The sequence below is a fragment of the Desmodus rotundus genome, chromosome X (genome assembly GCF_022682495.2).
Source record: "Desmodus rotundus isolate HL8 chromosome X, HLdesRot8A.1, whole genome shotgun sequence".
Classification (NCBI taxonomy): Eukaryota; Metazoa; Chordata; class Mammalia; order Chiroptera; family Phyllostomidae; genus Desmodus; species Desmodus rotundus.
Genome location: NC_071400.1, coordinates 16,624,231 through 16,629,741, shown reverse-complemented (window position 1 = coordinate 16,629,741; position 5,511 = coordinate 16,624,231). Strand labels below are relative to the sequence as shown.

Genomic DNA, 5,511 nt, shown 5'->3' with positions numbered 1-5,511 from the left:
TCTCACCCTTAACTGGAACATAATCAACAGAAGAAAAAAAGGAAACAAAATATAACCAGAGACAGTGAAGTTAAGAACAATCTAACAATAGCCAGGGGGGAGTGGGGAGGGGACAGTGAGGAGAGGGGATTACAGGAACTACTATAAAGGACACATGGACAAAATCAAGGGGGAGGGTGAAGGTGGGGGAGGGAGGTAGGTTCAGCTGGGGTGGGGTGGAGGGATGGGGAGAAAAGGCATACCACTGTAATTGAATAACAATAAAAATTTTTAAAAATATGAAAATGACCAATAAACACAACAATATATCAGGGAACTACATTATCAGTCATCAGGAAGCTACAAATTAAAATTCTAATCATATATCACTACACATCTAGTAGGATGGCTAAAATTAAAAAGACTAATAATATCAAATGTTGGTTAGGATGGGAAACAATTATAACTCATGCATTGCTAGCAGAACTATAAAATGGTGGAGAGCTTTTGGAAGAATGTTTTCAGTGTTCTTAAGCAGTTAAATATACATTTACCATGTGACCTAGCTACCCCACTCTTAAGTATTTACCTAAAAGAAATAAAAACATATCCATGCATGGATGTTCATCACTTTATTCATAACAATCTAAAATTGAAAACAACTTAAATATCCTCTAAAAGATTAATTGCGGAACAAATTGTGTCATGTTTATATAATGATACACTACTCAAAATAAAAGGAAACAGATTGCTGATATACCCCAAAACATGGATAGATATCAAAGACATTGTTTGTGAGTAAACAAAGCCAGGCACAAAAGAGTTCATTCTGTGAAGTTCTAGAAAAAACAAAAACTAATCAATAGAGATAGAAAGCATGTCAGTGGGTGTGCAGAGATGAAAATAAGGGATATATCTGGGAAGGAGCACAAGAAAACTTTTTAGTGATGTGAATGACTTATATGTTGACTATGGTCATGATTACCCTGATATAAATATTAGTTATAGCTCATAGGACTGTACACTGAAAATTATACCTTAATAAAATTGGTTTTTAAAAAAAGACATGGTGGAGGAGGGCAAATGGGGAAAACTGAGACAACTATAATAGAATAACAATAAATAAATGAAAGGACATGGAAGATAGACTGGGAAGCTTCAACATACATCTAATAGGAATTCCAAAGGGAGAAAATATAGGTATCACCCACTTTGCAAAAATTCGTGTTAAGCCACTTCACTTTTATAAAAGAACTACATTTGTACCTGTTTTTACTAACTGAAAGAAATCTGAAGAGGATTGTCACTTTTATGAAAAAAGGTAAAAAGCAAACATAGCCTTCAGTGTTTGTTTTGTAGTAAGCCATTATAGAGGCAGCATGTAGCTCAGGCAGCAAGAGTGCCATTGTCAAGCTCCTTCCCCAGGATCTACACTCAGAATCTCAGCATCAAGCCATCATAGGTATGAACTCTTTTTTTTTTTCCCCAAAAGCAATTTCATATATTTCTAGGTCTAAGACGTTCCTTATCAGAAATAAAGATTGTACACCATAGAAAAGACAGCATTACAACATACTAGTAGTAAAATCTGCTTATGTACTTTACTTCCTATTCCATTTCATAGCTGTCATTTACACAGATCGCCTCCTAAAATGAAAGGGTGCCACCAGGAGCTTAGACAAAGAGTGGCTCCAAAACTGGTTTAAAATAATTTTTTATTGCCAAGGATTTTTTTTCTTGTGTCTGTTTTTTTTCTTGTTTTCTTTTTAATAACCAATAAGTTCAAGCTTAGAGAAGTTTGTATTTGTCTTGAAAAACAAAACAAAACAACAAAGTTTTTATATCATTTGCCAACCTGATCTTGTTTTTAGAGAGAGATGGTAGTCATCTTGCAAGAGGAAAATTTATACCATGAATGATTCAGGTCTCAGTCTGGTGGTACTAAAAGGAGACAACAGCATTATTGAGAAAATTATTATCTGATGGTGGCATTTGTGGAAAAGAAGCCCTTGCAAATTTCTAAACATTAAACTCTGTTAGGAAATTCTGAAGTGTCTTACAGGCCAAAAAGGAAATGAAGTTAGTAAAATGTCTCAACAGAGTTTGAATAAAATACTGAATTTGAGAATTACTGGAGCTTGGATATGTAAAAGTAGGGTTGTAGGTTGGGTCATGCTTACAATGGTCTCAAGTTCAAATAAACTACTGTGATAATACACCACAGGTCACATGCTTTTCCAGAAGCTTCTTTCCTTCAGTTGGTGCTGGCAAAAGGTGAGCTCAGTCGTTTTCCAATATAGATGTCTAGGCCCAAAGGCAAAACATAAGACAGGAAGAGAGATGGAATGAACACCTTAAGAAATTCCGCAGAGAAAATACCCCCTTTCTTCATGGCTCTGCTTTTCCTCATGCTTAAAGAAATAGACCATTTTGGGTGCCGGAAGTGGAACTCCTTAGGTGGTATGTTCGCAGGCCTACTAGACCAGTTTGACATCTAGTCTACACTTTTCTTCAAAGCATCAACTTCTTTCCCTCCTTCTACAACTACTTCTGACTGAGAACTATGGGCCCTGATGGTGTGTATTTCCACTGCAAACATAATTTGCCCATCTTCTTGTGGGAAAGGGCTGTCAGAGTGGGAACTGCCTCTTGACCTACTCTGTCCTGATCCATATTGTGCATTCAAAAGAATCTTCTCCATGTCTCCATTGTGTATAGAGAGTGAGGAAGGGATGTGCTCCAGTTCCCCATTTTTCCCTTGCCATTATCATTGTCATTGCTGCTGTTCATGGGGAGCTCCACCCAGGAACTGTTGAGGCTGGCTGGTGGGGACAAAGGCTGCTCCCCTTCTTCACAGTTGTTGTTGTGCAGAGGTGGCAGCTGCTCCGGTAAATGAGACAACATTGTTCGGTGGCTGGAGGAGCTCTGTCCGCAGCTGGACTGGCTCAGGTTCTGAGACAGCAACACAGCAAGCCAAGTCACCTGCCCTCTTTCTGAACTCTGTCTTTCCATTTGTTTTGTGCATTTGTTAGCAAGATGTATCCTAAGTTATCAGAAAAGCCTAAGAGAGCTCTTAAGTGTGTTATACTTACTGTAAAACTGGATACAATTGTTTCGTGGTGAACAAAATCAAGATATTGTGTATGTGTTGAATTTTGTGTCTGGAAACACTAAAAAAATTTCCAAATAAATGAATACTAATTGCTTCTTCACTTTACATCATTTAAGCTTAAGAAATCCTTTATAGGAATGCTTTACTTTCAGATAATGGGGGAAACCTGTATAGAGAATGGGGGAGAATCAATATTTAAAGAGATAGCTGGCCCTGGCTGGTATGGCTCAGTGGATGGAGTGCCAGCCTGTGAACCAAAGGGTCACCAGTTCAGTTCCCAGTAAGGGCATATGCCTGGATTGTGGGCCAGGTCCCCAGTAGGGGCACATGAGAGGCAACCACACACTAATGTTTCTCCCCCTCTCTTCCTCCCTCCCTCCCCTCTGTCTACAAATAAATAAATAAAAGCTTTTAAAGAAGTGTCTGACAGGTTTTCAGATGTGATGAAAGATATTAATCTTCACATTCACAAAGCACAAATGTTGGTCAGGAAAAATAAAATAAATTCATATCTGGACACATGTTAGTAAAATTAAGAATGTCAAAGACAAGATGATGTTAAAAGCCACCCAAGAGAAAAATAAATTATCTGTCAAGGAACAGCAATTAAATAGATAACAGACTTAACAAAAACTGAAAGCATAACATGATGGAAAATTATCACCATATCTAGCCAAACAAACAACCTTCCACAAAAATACCAAACTCTGTCTACCAAAACTCATTCAAACTAGACTTCTATAAATTTAAAAATATTTTCACATTTTTAAATTTATATAAATGGATGGTAGTTATAAAGGTATTCACATGTGTAAATATTCACCAACCTGTACACTTAATATGTGTACAGCTGGCTATGAAAGTTGTACTTAAATAAAAAAACTTAAAAATTCTATGCATAGGTCTTAAGTTTACCACTCATGGAGCCACACTAAAATAACAACCAAATATGTACTTCAGAAAGAGAAATTTAACTCAAAAGGAAGGAATGAAATTTAAAAAATGAAAACAAAGAAGTTGGTAAACATGGGTAAAGCTAAACAAGATCCACTCTATCAAAAAGCAACAATAATATCATATTTAATTGACCATAAGATGCACTTTAAAAAAATTTCCTAACATTTCTGAAACTGAGATGAACCTTATATGTTGATGTATCATGGTTTAATTTGAAGCACTTTTTCTTTCTTTGGAGTAGATAAAATAATGGTTCATCTTACAATTAATGGTGTTTTCATTCAGAAAAGTATAATAATAATTACTAGTTTGGGGAATATAAAAAAACAAAGTGAAAGCAAAATTATTTAAGATAAAGTTGCTGGGGTTAAAATTTCCTAAAATCCTCATTTAGGTAGAAATATTGAATATATTTAGATTTTATTAAATATGACTATGAAAATTAAAGGAAAACCTAGCTATATGTCATAACCACAAAGAGCAAATAATTATTTCTTTTTTCTTTTTTTAAATATATTTGTTGATTATGCTATTAAAGTTGTCCCATTCCCCCCCTCACTCCAACCATCCTGCCCACCCCCTCCCTCCCACATTCCCCCCCTATAGTTCATGTCCATGGGTCATACTTATAAGTTCTTTGGCTTCTACATTTCCTACACTATTCTTACCCTCCCCCTGTCTATTTTCCACCTATCATCTATGCTACTTATTCTCTGTACCTTTCCCCCCTCCCCCTCCCACTCCCCTATTGACAACCCTCCATGTGATCTCCATCTCTATGGTTCTGTTCCTGTTCTAGTTGTTTGCCTAGTTTGCTCTTGTTTTTGTTTTAGGTGTGGTCGTTAATAACTGTGAGTTTGCTGTAATTTTTACTGTTCACATTTTTTAACTTCTTTTTCTTAGATAAGTCCCTTTAACATTTCATATAATAAGGGCTTGGTGATGATGAACTCCTTTAACTTGACCTTATCTGAGAAGCACTTTATCTTCCCCTCCATTCTAAATGATAGCTTTGCTGGATAGAGCAATCTTGGATGTAGGTCCTTGCCTTTCATGACTTGGAATACTTCTTGCCAGCCCCTTCTTGCCTGTAAGGTTTCTTTGGAGAAATCAGCTGATAGTCTTATGGGAAGTCCTTTGTAGGTAACTGTCTCCTTTTCTCTTGCTGCTTCTAAGAGTCTCTCCTTCTGTGTAATCTTGGCTAATGTAATTATGATGTGCCTTGGTGTGTTCCTCCTTGGGTCCAGCTTCTTTGGGACTCTCTGAGCTTCCTGGACTTCCTGGAAGTCTATTTCCTTTGCCAGATGAGGGAAGTTCTCCTTCATTATTTGTTCAAATAAGTTTTCAATTTTTTGCTCTTCCTCTTCTCCTTCTGGCACCTCTATAATTTGGGTGTTGGAATGTTTCAAGATGTCCTGGAGGTTCCTAAGCCTCTCCTCATTTTTCCGAATTCTTGTTTCTTC

General features: G+C 36.7%; 1 pseudogene; it reads right to left on the bottom strand.

Annotated features, from left to right (window-relative positions):
* Positions 1–2,233: 2,233 nt before the first annotated feature.
* On the bottom strand, positions 2,234–2,883 carry LOC112307301 (BCL2/adenovirus E1B 19 kDa protein-interacting protein 3-like pseudogene; annotated as a pseudogene).
* Positions 2,884–5,511: the final 2,628 nt, after the last annotated feature.